The sequence below is a fragment of the Syngnathoides biaculeatus genome, chromosome 15 (genome assembly GCF_019802595.1).
Source record: "Syngnathoides biaculeatus isolate LvHL_M chromosome 15, ASM1980259v1, whole genome shotgun sequence".
NCBI classification, from domain to species: Eukaryota; Metazoa; Chordata; class Actinopteri; order Syngnathiformes; family Syngnathidae; genus Syngnathoides; species Syngnathoides biaculeatus.
Genome location: NC_084654.1, coordinates 20,079,263 through 20,100,349, shown reverse-complemented (window position 1 = coordinate 20,100,349; position 21,087 = coordinate 20,079,263). Strand labels below are relative to the sequence as shown.

The following is a 21,087-nucleotide window of genomic DNA, read 5'->3' as shown; positions in this document are numbered from 1 at the left end:
GTCGATGTAACAGGAATAAACCAGAGTCCAATATTAGTCCCTCCCGTGTATCCTATGGTAACATAAGCAGCACCTCAACAGGAAGAAACAGACTTCCAACTTCGCCCCTTATTATGAGATTGTCATGGTTGCTACCATACTTGCCACTTAATTTGACAATTTGACGACGAATGTAATTGTCCATTTGGGTTACATTCGTATGGATCAGGGGTCGGGAAACGGCTCGCGAGTCGTACCTAGCTCTTTTGGTGGTTGCATATGGCCCGTGGAGCCCTCATAATGACGTCCTGTTCACGTGATTTCTGCCGTGCAGAGAAGGTTTGTCCTAGCGGGGTTGCCGTAGTTTGTCGTGGGAGGCAACGCAAATGACGCAGAGGCAGTTAGTCCTAGTGGGGTCGCCGTACCTTTGGCGGGGTAGTCGATGTGCACAGGCTCAGAAGGGTGTAACGCCGATCGTGTCGGAACAACTAGTTATGGAAAGGCTTTTAAGAAAGGTCGCTCAAAGAAAAAAATATGAGTACCGAAGTTTTCAACAAAAATGGACAACCTTTGTGGAGATGGAGGGTTCTGCTGTGTGTTTGAATTCACAGATGGGGAGTTTGCTAAAGCATTCCTACTCGATGTTGCCGATAAAATTTCGACAACTTGGCATAAAGACAAGATAATCGAACGAATCAAAGACATGCCTTAGTCGGCAAGAACCGTTCACCGTCGTACCAGCATGACGGCAAATCAAATTGAATTCCGTTCACGATGAACGGATGGGAGTCTCAACGACTGAGTGAAGATTAATCTGACGATGTACGAACTCCGAAACCGTGCAGGACTAGCTGTCGCATTAATGGTAAGAAGTACTTTTGACATCGCTGGTGAGCAACAGAGACTTATTGTACTCTCGAACTGTTGGTCTTACAGAAATGCACAAATGCACTTGTACTTAATTTTTTAAATGCTGTGTGGCTCTTTTGGTCAGGTTGCGGGGGAAGTAGATTCCGCAATGATACCCAGACTTCCCTTTCCCCAGCCACTTCTTCCAGCTCTTCCGGAGGAATCCCTAGGCGTTCCCAAGCCAACTGAGAGACATAGTCTCTCCGGCGTGTCCTGGGTCATCCTCAGGGTCTCTTTCCGGTGGGACATGCCTGGAACATCTCACCAGGGAGGCGTCCAGGAGGCATTGGAATCAGATGCCCCAGCCACCTCATCTGGCTCCTCTCAATGCGGAGAAGTACCGGCTCGACACTGAGCCCTTCCCGGATGACCGAGCTTCTCACCCGTTCTCTAAGGGAGAGCCCGGACACCCTGCGGAGGAAACTCATGTCGGCCGCTTGTATCCGGGATCTTGTTCTTTCGGTCACGACCCACAGTTCATGCCCATAAGTGAGGGTAGGAACGTAATCTTTTGAAATGACGTCTTAAAATATTTGGCCTTTATGGTTCTCTCGGTCGAAAAGGTTCCCGACCCCTGGTATAGACAGTAACTTAAAATGGCAGAAATGGACTGCAACTTTCTCTTTTCTCCGCACAGAAGAGAATGATAAAAGAATAGCTTTTATCTCTCGACGTTATCCCCAGTAAATACCCATTTTGAAAACTTCCCGTAGCAAGTATTCAAAAACTATCAATGCTCGTTGTGGCAGTCTGTCACGTATGGCGTTGATTCCGTTCTCTGGAAAATAGTATGCCCACTGTCAATGTGTTCTGACACATCCAGAAAAATCTACCCTTCAGTGGAAAAGGTTTCTTCAATATTTGCAGTCTACACACAGACATACACACACACAGATATGGGTTTGGCCACCAAAGCTCTCGGTCAAGGTTAAGGAAATATCGAGATAATTGCAGGGCCGGACGGGACGTGAACTTTGCCGCCGCTTGAACGTGAGTCGGCTTTGCATGCGCAGCGGCCTTGACCTCCTCACCACTTCACTCCATCGACTCCATTTTGCGTCGGAACTTTGAACAACAGGTTTCATGGTGCGGTTTTGGGAAAATCCCCAGATAGTCCTCTGATGTGGAAGCTGTCATATCTTATTTTAAGCTTCCACAGCACACTGGCCACGCTCGTTGTTATGGCAATCTGTCACGTACAACGTTGATGCCGTTCTATGGTAAACGGTATGATCCAAGTCTCTGAGGCTTCCGTCTTTGTAAACGAGCCCGTATGTTCAATGGAAACCACCAAGCCACAGCCATTCATCAAAAGTGGTTCAGTACAGTTGTCCCCTGTTTGAGTAGGCTAGGAGCAATATCAGGGGGGCCGCGGAGGAATCTTTCACCATCAAAAGTTGGGGGTACTGACTATCAGGGTGTAAGGGTTGATAATTGGACCTCATCTTGAATTATGTCTCAGACTAGTAAAGGTATGTTCACCAAGATAATCCCAAATTTTCATTGGTACAACAGTAATATGTTTGGGGGTACTTATACATGATCAAAAATCCGGATCGAGTAGCATTTCTTTCATGCCCCGTCTCCACCCCCTTAGGGACGGACGGGACAGTGGTTCTTACCTTTTCTAAGACCAAAAGGATAGCGGTATCATTCTCAAAGTTAAAGTTATCACCACTATCAGTTATGAGGTACCATAATCAGAAATAAGGGTACAGTCAGAATTATTTCCTGACCTTTCAGGGACCGTCAGTGTGTATTCCAGAATACCCCATAGAAAGGATTATAAGATTAAAATTTTCTAGGAAAAGAAAAGATGGAACAGATGTGTTCCCAAGTTGCTTTCAAGGGTACCATGTGGGTACCATTATTTTTCAGGGTACCACATGGAACTGGAGAAATAGGAGAGATTCACTCCAGACGGTCAAAGTTCAAACTACATCAACGTATTCCACAGGGCCAATTTTCCGACGACAATTTGTACCTTTTCTATGACCCCGCGAGAGTTGCAGATATGCTTCCTCAGGTCAAATAGTACGATAGTAGTACTCTATACTATCAAATACAGAGGTCCAGTCTAGGTCTACTTTGAATCCTAAATTTTACCCCGTGGGAATCTTTTTTTTCCGGCTGCGGATTGTACCTTTTCAAAGGCCGAAAAGGTTGCAGGTATGCTCCCGAGGTTCATGTCTACAACTACAAGGCGTTCTAATCCTAAAAACGTCAGTACACGGGGCAAACGCACTGCAGCCCTGACACGTGCCCACACGACTCTCCCCACATCTGGATTGACATGGCAAAGCTCTTAAGCTCGTGAGTAACTGTGGCTTGTCATTTTATTTTGAAAGTTACCACATGTGTCTCTTCTAATGGAACCGCACCACTTGATCTGGGTTCAGAGTGGCCGGGCGACAATTTTAGGCATGCACGTACACACAGACGTAAAGAGAAGATGAAGCGCGCGTTGACAAAATTGTAACGCGTGACAGGGTCGAGAGATGTGACCAAATGGAGAAAAACTGACAATTTTGTTTGCCATTTTGAGGGGGGAGTGGGGCAGGGTCCAAGACCTCTGGTTGAGGGTGTGGATGATTTCCCTGAGATCTCTCCCCCAAAAACTGTGTAGTGGTGGTGAAATGAACAATTTTGCAAAAGCTCTTGACAGCTCTTGTGGGGTGGGGGCTAATGGATACACCCAGGATCCCTGGTGTGGATATGTAAGGTTTCTCGGATGTCCAGGGGCCCAAAAAGAGTTCCAACTTGAAAGTACAAATTAGCTGAAAATGGACATTTTCCCAAAGTGCCCTTTTGGATGTGTTGGATGATTTGTCCTCCCTCTCCTTGAAATAAGGGCTGGAGACAACCTGAAGAAAAAATATGATTTTGCAAACGTTCTTGCCAAATAGTTAAAATAACTTTTTGTTGATGGCGGTTTCTAGGGGACAGCACCTGAGCCTCTCGCATGAGGGGACAGGAGAAATTAGCTTTAGCATATGAACAACGCTCGTTTATTGACTGCGGGTGTTCGTCTGTGGAGTTTGGCGGGTAAACTTTATTAACCTGGCCCGCCTTGAATGTAAGACACCCGCTGTTGGCACTTAGGCTGTCGTTACAGCCGCTGAGAACGGCGGGGAGGGCCCCGGGCCGTGCCCGCCGCCGCCCGCCGCGCCATTGTCCCGCCGCCCTTCAGCCAACAATCGAGCGCCGGGATATTTACAATGAGATTGCTTCTCGTCGGCTGTCGTTGCTAAGCTGAAAAAACCTCGCTTGTCAGCGTTCAAAACCCCAAAAGCGGAAAACAACCGACTCCGGTGTAGCCCCCCCCTTTTATCCGCCCGGTATAAACAAGCGCGCTGCACCTCGATTGGCTTTTCCCTGGGGGCGTTGCCACCGGTGAAGCTAGTGTCGGCAAAAGAATGAAACGCGCTATACAATGCGGACAAAAAAAAAAAACAAAACAAAACAGCGGCGCTACGGACGGATAAGGAGCGCGGATGGGGAGTCATTGTCAACTTGAAGCGAGTCCGGTAGGACGCAGCAGATAAGCGCCGGCCGGCTCTCCTGATTTCACTCACATCGCCTGTCAGCCAGGAATTCACCCTCGCTACTTCCTGTCACTTATAGACGCTCGGTTGAGAGGCGGCTGCGGGAAGCTCGGGGATTATCCCAATTAAATGCAATTTAGATCCCGTTCTATGAGAAGGGAAGCGCTTTGATACTGGAAACAGACTCAAGACCAGATCCTTTATTGTCATTGCGAGAATATTTCAATGAAGCAAAAGGAGACAAAATATGTTTTTTGAGTGAAAATATATAGTACATAGAGGCCCATAAATGACAGCCCCCCCCCCCCCCCGCCTTACAAAGGAGGATGATTTTCAACTAGTCAGGTCCAAACCTGTCCAAAGTTTTTGAAGTTGCCGCTGTGGCCCCTTTTTGGGCCGGGATGTCTGGAATACCCAGACCGCAGACCCCGGATGCACCCATAATGTTAAATCTTTTTGGGTGTTTTTATTTTAGATATTTCAGACCTGACGCAAAATTGAGAATTTGTACTTTTTCTCACCTTGCAGACGTTTTGATTTTGAGGTCCGAGAAACCTTCACAGACCAAAACCAGGGGAACATCAACTCACCTGAAGTAAGGTTGTTGTTTTTTTTAATTATTATTATGATTTTCTGCTGTCATTGAATACAACTTTTCCCGATATTGCTCATGTGGCCCGGTTCTGAGTCCAAAAAGTCCCTCAAACACCCACACCAGGGAACCACGGGCGCAACTGCAGGGTTGAGGTCTGGACCTGTTGTGAAATTACAATTTAGTGAATCTGCTAACGCAGATTACTTTCTGAGGCCAGGGGTCTGGGAAACCTTAAATACCAGGACCAGAACCAAACACACCGATTAATAAAAAAAAAAAAGAATGACATGAAAAAAGAAGCAATTTAATCTTGGCTTGATTTTTTTAACATTATTTTTGTTATTGAGTTGTTGCCAACACATTTTTTTCTGGGTCAGGAAGTCCAGGAAACCTTTCTTTTCGAAACCAGTGTTCTTAGAACACTGGAACACCTGTAAATAGCCCCCCCCCCCCCCAAAAGTGTAGAATTTTCCATCTTGGCATGTTTTTGGGCCATTTACCGGTAGTCAGAATTTTGGAATCATGAAATCTGGGAAACCTGCTAGAAATTGCGCCTCCCCCCAAAAAAAGCTCTTTTGTGTCGGGGATATTTTCAAATATTTTGTTATTACCGGTGGGGATATCGCATGTTTTTCAGCTTTTTCTACTTTTTTGGGGGGCCCTGGAGGGTCCAGGAAGTCGGGGGGAATGTTTCTGGATCACTTTTCTTTGGAGGGCTAATTTTTTGGAGTGAGGAGGTCTGGAACACCATCAACAACTGTATTAGGATCCATCAAAATCATCAGGCAAAAATACAATGTAATGAATCTGTGGGGTGGCACGGTGGGTCAGCTGGTAAAGCCATTGCCTCACAGTTCTGACGACCCGGGTTCGATCCCGGCCCCACCTGCGTGGAGTTTGCATGTACTCTCTGTGCCCGCGTGGGTTTTCTCCGGGTACTCCGGTTTCCTCCCACATCCCAAAAACAAGCGACATTAATTGGACACCAAATTGCCCCTCGATGGGATCGCAAGTGTGGCTGTTTGTCTCAATGTGCCCTGCGATCGGCTGGCGACCAGTTCAGGGTGTACCGCCGCCTCCTCCCCGTTGACAGCTGTGATAGGCTCCAGCACTCCCGCAACCCTTGTGAGGATAAGCGGTACAATCAAATGGATGGATGAATCTGTGGCTTCTTTTGGATCCTTGAAGGGCCCCTCGGGTGGACACCAGAATTGGCACGAAAAAAAAAATACGTCCATTGAAAGGTTTTGTGATTTTCGGCCATTTTTGCCATATTTGGACCTGTTGTGAAATTACAATAAATACATTTCCAGAAGGGCAATCTGTCCGGGGCACCCACCACCAAAGTACAAGTGTCCAGCTAGAAATGGCATCCATCCATTTTCTTTGCCGCTTATCCTCACAAGGGTCGTGGGGAGTGCCGGAGCCTATCCCGGCTTTCAACGAGCAGGAGGCGGGGTACACCCTGAATCGGTTGCCGGCCAATCGCAAGGCACAAACAGCCGCACTCACAATCACACCTAGGGGCAATTTAGAGCGTCCAATGAATGTTGGCTCCAACCCGGGTCCTCAGAACTGCGAGACCAACGCTTTCCCGGCCGTGCCGCCCTTTGAAATGACAATTCGAGGAAAAAACACCCACACACGTCTGTCAATTTCCTCCCCATCTTTCTCACTCGCAAAAACGTTTCTCCCGATTTCCGAGAAATCAAGCACACATTAAGCGTCGTCGGCGTCGGCGCAGGTCCCAGGGGGACGGCGGATGGGGTCCGCGTACTGAGTGACACATCCTCTAAAGTGCACGGTGTCAATGGCTGACTTTCAGCAGAGCAGATAAAGGCCCAGCTATCCTCGGCTCTTTATCGTCTTTTCTGCCATTACGCCGACAGCGGAGAGGCGAGGCCGGACGCCCCGAGCGCGTCCGGGGGTGGGGGGGCTAAAAGGAGGATCTGCACGCCCGGGCGGGATAAGCCGAGGGTGGGAGAACTCCTCCGGCGAAGAGTGCGTATTTATTTATTTCCTCCAGTTCAGGAAATTGGATAACTAGAAACCCGCTTGAGTAGTTTACAACCAAACATGTCCAAATATACAAGACTCGGCAACAAGCTATTCGTTTATTTACGGCGGTCGTTCTCAAACCGGGGTCATAGTAAAACAATTCAATCGATCTATCCGCGGGGGATGAAGATGAGCCCGGCTGCGAAAAGTGAAAAATTACAAGAAATTGTCCCCCGCCCCACCAAAAAAAAAAAAAAAAAAAAAGCTTCCAATTTCCTATACTAATCGTATAAACAGTAAATACACGATAATCCATGATCCCTAAAACTGTTTATTATCATGCCAAACTCATCTTACATTGTAAACTTTAGCTAAATAAATAGCTTAGAGATGATTTGATTTTGAAAAAATGCCTCAAAAATCTGCGTCTACAGTCTGCATGCGGCGGAGATGATCATAACTTCCACTTACAACCCAGGCTAAAATTAGCTCCTCCGTGACATTCAGTTTGTCTCTCAGTTGAGATATGTCACTTGTGATCAGGTAGGGGATTGCTCTAAATCATCCATCCATCCAGTTTCTTTGCTGCTTATCCTCACAAGGTTCACAGGGAGTGCTGGAGCCTATCCCAGTTGTCGATGGGCAGGAGGCGGGGTACACCCTGAAATGGCCCCCAGCCGATCGCGGGGCACATGGAGACAAACAGCCGCACTCACAATCACACCTAGTGTCACGGACCAACAGTGCACTGACGGACCCAAATGCAGGACTCCGAGACGAGGACATGATGTTCAGTGAGTTTTATTACAAACGAAGATTGTGCACGACAACACAGTCGAAGAAGGCAGGATCCAAAACACAAGAAACAATGTCCGATAAGGGGGCAATTTTAGAGTGACTCAGAACTGTGAGGCTAACGCCTTTACCAGCTGCGTCACCATGCCACCGCTATAAATCATATTATATAAAAAGTGCATACTTATCTATGGAGAACGGTGAGCCAATCAAAATAAAAATGGTAACGAATAAATTGGCTTTCGGCCAATTAAAAAAACTATATGAACGTCTCTGACATTCCTGTATTAATTAATCTTTCCCATTTAAACGCCCTCCCAAAAGTCAAAACGAAGGTTCTTTCTCCATGAGATATAACAAGTCTGCACACCCCTACAGGTTGTTTTTTTTTTTTCATAAAAAAAAAAAAAAAACAATTACCAAGATAAATCATTTCAAACCCTTTTCCACCATGAATGTAATCTAAAACTTGTACAACGCTGTTGGGGAAAAAAGTCTTTTCAAGAAGGGAAAAATAAACGATTACGATAATGCGGTTGCACAAATGTGGACACCCTCTTATGACTGTGTTCATAATTAGTCAATCACATATAAACTCATGCGAAGTGGGAGTCGGCACACAGCCGCAACCATCTCGAGTGCCTCTGATTAACCCTGAATAAAGTTCAGATGTTCTAGTAGGCTGTAACTAATCATCACGCAAACGTGGTCAAAACACGTGAGCAAATAATGAAAAAATGCACTTTGGCATTCCTAAAGTGTTGGCGCACGCACTTTCGCCCACACAACCCCCCGAAAAAAGGGAAAAAAAAGCCTATATTTAGCCAATAACCACAAGAACACGATTGAAACATGAAAACATTTTTTTAAGAATACTTTTCAACATCTTGACAGAGATGCTACACTCTCAGAAAGTCGGTTTATTATGTATTAATTGGTTATTATTACATATACTATTATTGGCTCGAAATAAGCTTCCTGAGATCCAACATTGGGCTTTTTTTTTTTTGAAAAGGGGGGAGGGGGTACTTTGTCACCTGTAATAATCACATATTCATGACTATAACCATAAAAGGTCTTTATTTGGACTTTTTTTGTGTGTGGGTAGCAGTAAAAAGCGGCGTGTCAATTTGGTTGAGCATTTTTAATATTGTTTCGCTCATGTTTCCACGATTTTTGGCAATAAAAAAGGAATTGTTTGGAGTTTTGGGGAATGGAAGGGTTTCGCCCACTTGTCAGGATGTCAAAGTTTGGAAACGGCTTTGTGCGTGCTGCGTCGAGTGTGTTTCATTTGCCTAAATGGCGTGATGTCACCACCGGGTCCCGCCCCCCTTTCAAGGCAGTCTGAGACGGGAGCAAATTAGAGGGTGACTTTCACATAAAAGATAAAGAAGACGTGGGCTTGGCTGCTTCAAAGTGAGTCAGGAAAACAGATTGGAACGGCGGTTCGTCAGCTTTTGACTGTGACAAATTCAGTGTTAATGGCGAGAAGGGGGGGGGGGGCGTGCTGGAGGACAGTTAGCTGGAGAAGTTCAATTAAAGAACAGACGTTAAGGGAGTCATACATTTTTTTTTTCATGTAGGGTAATCATCTCCATGTCATAAAAGATTTAATAGTAAATCTCGATCCAGTTAAGAGAAACTAGATCTCGCTGGGATTTTGGAGGAAGCAGCTTCAGGACACTAATCAAGCAAAAAAAAGTCAAGAAGAATATCTTGTGATCCTAACCCTGTCCCTCAGCTCCATTTACAGGCGAGATGTTTGTGCTCAGTCACTAAACATAATTGAAACTAACTACAAGTGAACACTATCAATTTTAAAAATCAGGAACAATTGCCACCAAGCATACAAATAGATGAATAATTCTGCGTTGTTCTGTTCCGCCGAGGTTGCGAAACTAAGAATCGAGATCCCCGTTATTTTGTTTCTTCATTCTGTAACTAACGTTCGAAGAACAAAATTGCGAACAACGGAACAATGAACGCAAATACAATTACCGTAATTCCCGTCCTACAGAGCGCACCTGGTTGTACGCCTCACCGAGTACGTTTGTAAAGGAAATACCATTTGGTACATAGATATGCTGCAGCGGTGTAAAAGCCGCAAGGGCCCACATTGAAACCCAGATTGAAACACGAGATATTTACAAAGAAAGACGGTACACAGAGAGGTTAACGCTAATGCTGCCGCTTATGCTAATGCCAATGCTACCACCGCAGCGCTAATGCTAAAGCTAGCGCCACGGTAACAGGGCCAGTTAAAAAAAACATACCGCTAAAACTCAATGACACAATGCAGGGCTAACAGGGCCGGACCGGTAAAAGTCTCCTCCTCGGCACATATATTCCACCGGTCTCACTCTTACCTTTTCCGCTCGAGTGCCCCCTTGCGGCCGTTAAAAAAAAAAAAAAAATGCACAAATTATAGCCGCACCATCGCGTAAACCGCAGGGTTGAAAGCGTGTGGAAAAAAGTCACGGTTTATAGGCCGGGAATTACGGTACATGAGAGAAAATGAACATTTGCTATTTGTCTGTCATGAACGTTCTTGAGATTAAGGACTGAAAAGTGCGTCATTGTCTTAAAAGAGAAGGGCTAGCAAAGGTTTTTGACTGAGAGCGGGTCGTTTCCATCCACCTTAAATAAAACGTTGAACAAATTTTAAGCGCTCTTTTCTCTCTCCTTCTTCTGTTGCATCTGCCAAGCTTCTCTCCCTTCCTACCCCGCATCTAATGATAGCTGTTCCTCCTCGATGATTATATGTTTACCCTGGAAGGGCGGCTCGGCTGCTGCCGCCTAACCCACCCGGAGCTGCCTCTCGCCGGGTCGCCGCTTTGAAAAGTGCCGCAAAAAAGAGCTCCGACGCACGAGAGAGCAGATCCGCCGACACACGACGATCTTTGATATGACGCCGGCTCGACCAGTCGAGGAAAAGAAAAACGCAGGAAAAAGAAATGAGATGAATATAACTTGGTCTGTCGAAGGAAGTTTTCAAACTGGGCGCTGTTTTCAAAACGGAGGGCTGGTGTTTCTGCGACAAAGTATTTTACAGTGTTGGTCACGCGCACAAGTCATTTAAAAAGTCTGTTCATAGCCAGTAATCATGCAAACATGATTAGAAAAATGGCGACTAACCAGTATCAAATTATGTCAATATGCCCTTCAACATCCTGACAGAGTTTGCACACCTCTTTTTCCCAAACAAAGCCCGTTTAAACATAAACAAACTCCAGTATATACCCTTAAATTACCATGAAAAAGAATCTAAAGCGGTTTATAGTCCATAACCATGCAAACAAGAAAAATACCTTCAAAAAGGTCAAAACAAAGGATTATGAAGCAAACTCGACAAAACAACTGTAAAAAGCCCTTCAGCATTTCCAGTGATGGTGCAACCCACCATCAACAAAAGCCCGTTTTTTCCCGGTTTCAAATGCAAAATGCTCTATACGAGCCCACAGGGTCGGCGGACCCCCTTCCGCACCTTACACGACCTTAAAAGGGGTCTTGCCAAAAGCCAATAATCATGGAAACCTGATCAAAATACACAAAGAAATGAACTTTACGTTGAAGTGGATATTTGACGTATATAGCCGTCAATGGCGCTGAACTGAAAAAGTGTCAACATCCCGGAAGCTGCCTGCAGTATGAAACGGCGTAAAGACTATAAAGTAATCGAAATAGATAATGACGCAAGCGAAACCAAACCCCGGTCATTATCACGAGGGCTGTCTTCAGGACCGATGAGGAGCGTACACGAAGGAGGTGCAAAGGCTGCAGCTGGGCTAAGGAGAAGGCTCGTTAATCACCGCTATCCTGCTTGTCGACAACAAAGAACCGCGTCTATGTCGGCGTAATGACAGCGCACACCTCTCGCCCTGAGTCACGGCCGAGGTGTCACCCGAGCGGCGAGGGGAGAGGAAGCGAAGGCCCGGGCGAGGCGATGCAAGAGAGGCGATAAAAAGAATACCTCTTTTATTGATTTAATGGGATATTCCGCACACCCGTTCGGCCTCCTCGTGAAAACGCAATAAATTACCACGGCGCACCCCACGTGAATCACGCAACACGGCCGTAAACACAGCTACTCCTTTCGCACTCATCACGCGTTTTCCGTTGTTGAACGTCAGCCTTTTTGTCCGGATTTTTCCAAGCCTTTGCTCACCTGCGCCATAAAATGTTTCAAGTAACGTTCAGAGTTGAGAGGACATTGAGGGCATTTTCGACAACTGGAGTGTAATATCACAGCATCCAGAGTGAGGAATGCGAGCTTTTGGGGGTTATTGCTACAAAGTTTATCCAAGAGGAGACTGAGGGCGGCAAGCGAATGGTGCACCGCAGCAACGTGGAAAATGATATTGTAGAGATAATTGCATCAGCACATCTGTTCACCTTTGTCATTTCTCCAAATATTTATGAGGGAGCAGATTAAAGGTCAAGTGTCATGAAATGGATGATTTTTAGCATGTTATTAATGAAAAAACGATATTTTTTCACCACAAAACACGATTTTGATATATATGGATTTTAGTAACTCCCGCCGTGAAAATCCTCTCGAGGGATTTGTTTTCGACAAGAAGCAGGAAGTGACGTCGGAGGCAGTGGCGCGCTCAAGCGGACTCGTTTCTTTCCGTTAGTTTTACCTGCGGGAAGCTAGCTCGTTGTTCCTTCGCGTTAACCAAAATGCCGGCTCGTTGCATTGCTGGATATTGCTAGAACGCTCGGAAAGATGGATTCGCTTGTCATACTTTTCCAAAAGATCCGGTTCGTCGTGAAAAATGGATTGCACGGGTGCAAAGGATGAGAGCTTCGTGGGTTCCAAATGACAGGTAGGTGTGTATACAGCTACTAAGAAAAATAATAGTTTGGGGGAGGTCCACGTAATCCATCTCTCATAATGTAACAAATGATTCGCGTACGTATGACAGGAGTGCTAAATGTGTCGATTTGCACGTCGGACGGCTTCTGCGTCGGTCTCGCTGGCGAAGGCTTCCTCGTCGGGCTCGCTCATACACACTGTCTGGGAATCTGTTGTTAGCTAGAAGTAATCCGCATATCATCTAAATATGGCTCGAAAGTGGAATATTTCCCCGGACACTTCACTCGTTTTTGAGATGTTCTCTTCTTCGAAAAGAGCTTCCGTGTCTGAAGTGGCGTGTCCCATCGTCGGGGCGACGTCACGGACAGCAGATGCAGCCAATATGGCGACCACTTGGATGTCGAATGAGACTTCCGCAACTTTGCGCACGGACGACGCTCTCTCCGCTCATATTAATTTTTTCCTATAGACATTGAAGTGAATAATGTTATTTGTAGTTTTCATTTCAAGATCTATTTTAGAATGTTTATAGGGATGACACTTGACCTTTAAGGGCAGCACTGGTGCAAGTGGTGATTGGGGAATATAATACTGCAGCTTCCAGAGCTAATCACATTATTATGCATGTTATACTGTATTTATTTTGACTTCTATAAAACTTATCCGAGAGGAGAGTTGGGGCGGCAAGAAATCGGGTTGTTACAGTAAAGAGGAGCCTAAAAGAAATGCAAAAATCTATTCGGTTGTCATCAGATCTACCTTCGGATTTAGCGCTGAGCTCTGGATATGCCGATCCCAAGCGTGGATTTTTTTTTATCAGGGGAAGATGATTTGGTTCTGTGCTACTTTTTGTCAAAAGGCCTTACTTCCGAGAAACTGAAGCTTTTCGGTTCGAGTTACTGCGTTCGATATTTCTCCTCTGTTTAAAAAAAAAAAAAAAAAAAAAAAAAAAAAAAAAAACGATAGGACGTGGGTGCGCATTGCACATCTCCCTCGTGTCCTGTCCACGCACCTCACCGGTAACAGCCCCCCCCCCCCTACCCTAAGCCAAGGCCGCCACCTTTACACTCGACCTTCCACCTTCCGCCTCCGAAGAAGCTAACTTGAATTTCACAAAAAGCGCCCCCCCCCCCAAACCCCCAACCCCCCATCTGTCTGGAGTGTGTCGGCCCAAGCGAGTCGTCTGATCTGACACCCGTCCTGATAATCGCGCCGGGCCAGAGTAAAAGGGGGAAAGGATTTTGTTTTGCTCGCAGCTATCGTCCAGTTTCTCCGTCTCCCTTCCCTTTGGATGTGCTGCCAGGAACTGAAAGACTCCAGTTGGAGACGCCGTTACATGACGCAGCTGCTCGCCAAAATCTCTCAACACCAGCGTAACTCTCCCCCCTCATTATACAGCACAATTGATGTCATGTAAAACTGGACTTCAAACTAGGTCGGGGAGAGGAACCATCGAAGAAGACAACTTTGCGGAAAAACCACCAATCTCATGCTAAATAATATTACAATTTCAAGAGAAGCTGGAAATTAAAACACCAACTAATAAAGGTTTTTGTCATGTCATTATCCAAGCCACTTATCCTCACAAGGGGTTGCAGGAAAGGTGGAGCATATCCCAGCTAGCTTTGGGCGAAAGGGGGACTACTCCCTGAACTGGTCGCCAGTCAGTCACAGGGCCAATATCGACACCATCACTGAGCGGGAATCGATCCCACGCTGCCCACACCAAAGGCAGGCGTTTGTACCGCTGCACCATTAGTGACTCCCTAAAACTTTTTGTTTTAACAGGAAACATAAGCCACATCGTGGAGTGACCACAGTCCAGAGTCTATTGGACCAAGAATCACCGTTAACGAGCTGGCCTCTCCATAACGGAAGGTCAGTATTGATAATGAGCATTTTCTGTGTTTATGCAAGTGCCTCACTCGGTGCTCCTGATTTGGTTACCAACGGAGTCAATTGGAACACTCCAAGACTGCACCGATTTTGAAAGACCGTTTACTCGGTATTCCCGCAAACCTCGGAAGGTTAAGCAACTCAGAAAATGGATGGATGGATAATTACGCGGTGTATGCTAGCAGTTTTGGTTAGCAATAGAATTCAAAGGAGCTCAGCAGATAACTTTTCGAAACCGTTAGCTTACGAACAGTAGCAATTCATTGAGACATGGTGTGTAACATGGGGCGATATCTCGGTCCAGATAGGACTCGGTCTTCTGGAATGACTGGGGGCAGGACGCGACATCCGCTCGGTGACGTTAGGCAGAAGTTGTTTTGAATCGGCCGAGCGAGGAAACGGCAAGAGTAGGGGGAACAAAAGTAATTAGATTAAAGTCCCACTAGCCTCCGGCGGTATTTCCACTGGTAAACATGTCTGTCCCAAAGCCGCCCGTGTAAACACGGCGCGCTCTTTGACCTCGGCGGTAAACACGTGCATCGGGGATAATCTTTCTCGGCCGGTCCGACACGACGCTGACAAATATGCTTTTAATCATGCAAAGGGAACACTTTCCATGAATCTTCATTAGTTGCTTAAGCCAGCAGGTAAACACAAGCAAAAATCTTCTCAGTAATGTTTGGCCGTCCATTCCCGGGTGTCATAATAACCTGACCAAAAATTAGGGACATGTGGCGCCTCTGGAGATAGAGAGATGGAGAAATGATTGGGAAGAGATTGAAAAAAAAAAAAAAAGGGGCCAAGCATCAGCCGATGGGTCCGGGTCTCGTAAAAGGTCTGCAACGGGTCGGCCTGAGGAGGAGTGGGCGGGGAAGGAGGCAATTAAAAACCCACAGCAGGGAACGACAGAATAAAGATGGTTCAGTGGTATGGAAGTGTGGGTGATGCATTCAGGACCACCGCTGAGACTGCGGGCGAGCTATCAGGACAGACGACTTCCTACTGTAGTCCGATTATTCCCCGGAGGCCCCTGTAAAAGACTCCTCATTAAGAACAGACCCTTTATGGAAGGCGTAATGAGTCTAGGTTACTTCAAGTGAAGACTGATAAAGAGATCTACTTACTTCCTACTTCCTTGAAGTTCCTGTCTCAGCGCCTCCCTGCCCTTGGAGGTCATGACAAAGGCACCCCAAGGACCGAGGCATGGCCTGGAAAAAGTAAACTTCCAGGAGTTTGACAATGAACTCATGATTTTGAGTTATTAAGACCAAAACAAGCTCAAAATGTAAAGTCTATGCCAAGTTGAGGCAAAGACTTTAAGGATTTAGGACCCCGTCATGTCTGACCGCTTGAGACCATGTCAAGATCAGGACTTTGAGGAGTTGAGAACAAGTCGAACACTTGGAGGTGTTGAGACCAAGTTGAAATCAAATCAAAGCCATAACTGATGAGTTAAAACCGTATCAAGACCGATATTTAGTTGTGTAGAGACGCAATCAAGACCAAGACTTTGAGATGTTAATACCAAGTCAGAACCAAGACTTTATGGAATTGAAACCAAGTCAAGACCAAAACCTTAAGCACCTAAGTCCTGGTACGCACATAAAGACTCTTGCGGTCCAAGGATGTCACACGCCAGATTATTTTATAAAATAGTCCTCTAAAAATGTCCTTCGGTCTTATTTCTGAGTGGATTTGTCCTGATTACAGGATCAAAAACAGGTTGCACAGGTGCATACCCAGAAGACTTTGTATTGGGTTTTTGTCAGCTCGGATGTGGTCACGCGAGATTTCTACCTCAGAGGACTCATTCGTTGTCGAGTGGTGATCCAGAATTCTTATGTGCGTGGTGTTCTTTGAGGACACTACTCACAATACAATTGAACGCCAGATTTATTTATGTTTGTTTTTATTTGTTTATAATCTTCGTATGTGTGGTCTATTTGAGGTTGAGACCAGTACTTTGAAAAGTTGAACTAAATTAACAAAGACCAAGATTTGGAGGCGTGAAGATCAAGTCAAGACCTAGAGTTTGAGTTATCCCAAGACTTTGACGTAGAACAAAATCTTCCTTTCGGCTTGTCCCGTTAAGGGTCACCACAGCGTGTCATCTCAGATGAACGTATATTTGTTTGGCGCAGTTTTACGGCAGATGCCCTTCCAGACGCAACCCCTCTGCTTTTTAGCCGGGGAGAGAAGCTTACAGCACCTGGTATTCCCAAGCGTTCTCCCATCCAAACCAAGGCCAAACACGCTTTGCTTCCGAGTTCTGACGAGATTGGGCGTTTTCAGGGTAGCGTGGCCGTAAGCTGACGTAGAACAAAATCAAGACCAAAAACAAGATCAAGACAGGTCATGACAAAGAGTTTCAGGACTTCATACTGATTCAAAACCAAGATGTCAATAACTTTAGAACAGATTGAGACTTTGGGGTGTGGATCGCAAGACTTGGAGAACTTTAGTCCAAGTAAAGACAAAGACTGAGGTTCTTTGAAAGACTGCTCATTAAAAGCAGACTTAGCGTAGACCACTACAGTAAAATCAGATAAAGCCACCAAAGATTTTCAAGAGTCCCGTATTCAAGACCACTTAATATCTCGACTTTCGCGAAGTGGGAACCACACGAGACCGATCAGTTGAGTATGTCTGAGATTCCGCCATGTCTTTTTCAACTAACCAGTTGAAATGTATCATAAATTACTGCTCGTTCTCGCTCCCTTCCAAACAATTTCTCCCACATAAAATATCTTCTTTTTGTCTGAAACATCACACTTTCAAGCTAAAGAAGAAGAGAAGAAGGTCTAAAATCATGATTGAGCTAGTTAGCCTGTTTTCGCGATCACGTTTCCTCGGTGGAACAACTTTGGAGTTTGAACGGCTTTACTAGTGCCGCGATCATAACCGTTACCACCCGACCCACGTGAGAAAGGTCCATTGTTTCCGAGCACGCATCCAGCACCTTGGAAAGACCAGTTCCTGGCAAGAAGAAGGTGAGAAGGAAGGGGGAGGAGGAGGAGAAGGAGGAAGTGTGGGGTGGGGGGTAGAGGGAGGGGATGCTGTGTCGGGAATGGCAGGAATGTCCACCCGTGTTTACAGCCCGGGCCGGTTCACACCTGCAGGTCAGGCCGCTATCACCGGCCCCCGCGCCCCCCCCCCCTTTCCTCTTCTTCTTCTTCTTCTTCCTCTCCTCTTTCTTCTCCTCCCTCCCCTCGTTCATTACAAGAGGCTCAAGCTTAGAGGTGACCTAATTAGACGCTCATTACATCACCGACAATCTTCATTAGCATGCCAGGCCGGCCCGTTAATCCATTAGCACCGCGGAGGGCCCCCCCTCGACCCCCCCAGCGCAGCCTTTGCATTCCTGCCCCTGTGGCTCTACGGCGGGACCAAGACACACAAATTAAACAACGTTTCCGAATACTAAAGATGTGTCGTACCGGATCTTTACTCCCCCAAAACGCTCTGACAGCGTAGAACCTTATTTGTCGAATTGTCGAAACATTGCGACAATAAAGTTCTCGATTCACACCAGGGGTGTCAAACTCGTTTTTGTAGCGGGGCGCATTGTAGTTATGGTTTCCCTCAGAAGGCCGTTATGAAATCATAAAAATCTCTGACCACCTAATCATATTTTAACGTGGAATTGATTCAGTAGTTTTGGAATCATAAATCAAAAAAAGGGTTTTTTTTCAACTATTGTTGATGGTTGGTAACAAAAATTGTAATATTTCAAGATTATCATTTGGGATATGACAATAGGAAATTTTGGTGCAGATTTTAGCAAAAATCCTGGAAGTTGTTACACATGATTTGCCTCTGCGGGCCAACATAAAATCACATAGCAGGCCGGATCTGGCCCCCGGGCCTTGAGTTTGACACCTGTGCTTGAAACTATTATAATAGATTTGAAATTTTACAAAATAAATTGTAGCCAGTTTACGATGAATGTTGCAAGAAAAATGTCAAAGCGTTATGACAGCGTTTTCCAGAGATCAAGTGTTGACACTAAGAATAAACAGAAATAATCTTAAAGCGATTAAATTGGAATGTTGCAAGGATAAAATTATTGTGTTAGTGCTATGAGAATAAAGTTGTACTTTTATGAAAATAATGTTGAAATTTTCCAAAATTTGTTGTTCTGCAAATCTTACAATATCACAAATGAAGTGAAATATTACAATGGAAAAATTACAAAATTACGGTTTGTCATTTGTCAACATTGGGAATAAACATCAAAATATTACCTATTACTCAAAAATGTTACAAGTATAAATATATTTTTTTTACACAGACAAAGTCTTGCATCTGCAGGAATATATATAATACACATAATATATTTTTCTTAATAAAGTACAAATATTCTGAGAATACAGTTTACAAAGACGGAAAAAAATATAAAAGTAAAAAAAATAATAAATAAATAAATAACAAAAAAATACAATTAAAAAATTGTGAAAAAAATGCTAAAAAAATAAATAAATTGAATGTAATATTGTCCAAATAAAGTAGAAATGTTACCAGATTGAACATGTTCAGGACATCTCACAACTACAAAAAAATAAGTTGAAATATTACAGAAATACAGTCGGTTTACAGGGGTCCTGACATACGAGTATTGAGAGAACAGTAATAATGAATAATAAAATAATCCTGTGACCCTAATGAGGATGGATTTGTGACTTTACTACTGCATTTTCCATATATTAGTAGACTACTGTGTAAAATGAGTACCCGATGTACACGGTTTAAAGTTTTTTGGGGGCCGCTGCGAACATTCCCCCTTTTGTATATCCCTGACATAATTATTCAGTTTTGAGAAGTAAAAAGTTCCATGCCGGGAAAGGAGACATCAACCCTGTTTCCCACCGGGTCTTTGTCGGATGCCTCTGGGCGCAGATGGCGGAGGGGATGGGGGGGGGGGGGGGTTCGGTGCCCGCGCGCGGTATCCATCTCCTCGCCAGGGACCCGAACCTCCGCCGCCGTGCCTTTGAAACCTCTCCCGTCTGGTTTGACTGGCGAGCCATATGAGCGCTCGGAGCTTTGTAAGTGACTCCATTGTCGGAGGCAGATTGAGAGGAAAGAGGGGGGGCCGGGGTGGGTGGGCAGCGAGCCCTTGGGAGAGGGGGAGCAAGGTGAAACAAAAAGGTGTGCTTCTGCGGTCTGGAGAGGCCAGGAACTCATCAAAGGCCCATGTGCTGACCTGCGGCCTTTGTCAGCCAGACAGCCCCTGGCTTCATTTAACCTCTCTCCGGAGGCCGCCAAAGCCCGCTGGGATATCGAACGACAGACAAGCCACCCTTGTGCCCCTTTCGGAACATCCCGCCCCCGAGCCCCCTCCACTTGGGACGTCACCGCAGGTGAAAGTGGACGGGTCGGGGGTCCGTCTGTTCATGGTATACGCCGCAAAGGTAGCCGAGCACTCTGGTGTCCCCGCGGTTGCCCGGCGGCCGAGTCTACATCGGCCTTCGTAGCCCCTAGCTCGGTAAGGAGTCGCTTAGCTGGAGGACGCTAAACCTCAGCTATGTGGCGGACAAAAGTGAACTTAGCGGAGCTCTCTGCCATTGTTGAGTTCTGGGAAGTAGAAACTCTGAGCTGTAATGAGTCGCTGAATAAAGAGGATTTTGGGTGGTATGCGGGACCTTGTCAAAGGACCACCAATTTCCCTTTTGCAGGCACCCAGGGATGTGCCTGTTTTCTGTAAACCTCTCCTTTACGTTTGGGTAGGAGCGACCATCCCAATTGACTTAAGGTCAGTGGTATGCCCTAAACAGAAAAGTCAGTCAGGTTTGTCACTCTTTGGAGGACTTGATGCAGTTTCAAGGTCAAGCTTGGGAGAGTCACTGGTTGAACCAAGTGTGACCTATCAGTTTTCTACTGGTTATTTTGTTCGGAGTCGGTTGTTGTTCACGGGTATAGCTTGACTAGCTTGCTAAGTACTCCTGGTACTTCCTATCATGCTCCATGAAAACATAATATACGTGTTAGGTTAACTGAACATTGTATATTGCCAATTGTTGTTCCTTAGCTGTATAGTGGCACCTTCACTTATGATCACTCTAACAGGTTTTTCAAGTTTTGAGATTTTGCTAACGTGTACATTGAGAAAATGTACACGGATTACTCTTTGTAAAACTCTTTACATTCTCTTTTATTGTGTTTTTATACAATACACAGACGTTTTACAGTTTACGGCCATGCTACCCCGAGAACGCGGAAGCTAACCGGGTTTGGACCTGGTTCGTACTTGGATGGGAAACTGTCATTAAAACAATATTTTTGGGCAGATGGATGGAATTTCAATTCATTTCTCTAGGAAAGATTTATTTGTTATTTGAGTACATTGAGTTATGATCTTAGGCACAAAAGGTATTAATCTCATAACTCCAAGTACTACTCGCTGTGTGTGTGTCTTGGAATTACCTGGAGACCAGTCCAAGACGTAGCACGCCCGTGACCCAAAGTCAACCTGAATTGGTTCCAGCTCGCCCGCAACCCTGATGAGCGATAGAAAATGGACGGATGGGGACGCACGTCGATAGCATTTTTTGTTT

The 21,087-nt window shown here is 45.5% G+C and overlaps 1 long non-coding RNA gene across 2 annotated transcripts in view; it reads left to right on the top strand.

Moving 5' to 3' along the window:
• LOC133513551 (uncharacterized) overlaps nt 1–21,087 on the top strand; it is a 58,448-nt gene that overhangs the window by 19,082 nt on the left and 18,279 nt on the right. The window contains exons 2-3 of one of the 2 annotated variants that reach the window (XR_009798514.1): nt 4,962–5,033; nt 14,429–14,518. This is a non-coding gene — a long non-coding RNA (uncharacterized LOC133513551). Of the gene's footprint in view, nt 1–4,961; nt 5,034–14,428; nt 14,519–21,087 lie in introns of those variants that run through there. The other variant, XR_009798515.1, reaches the window with a different exon arrangement.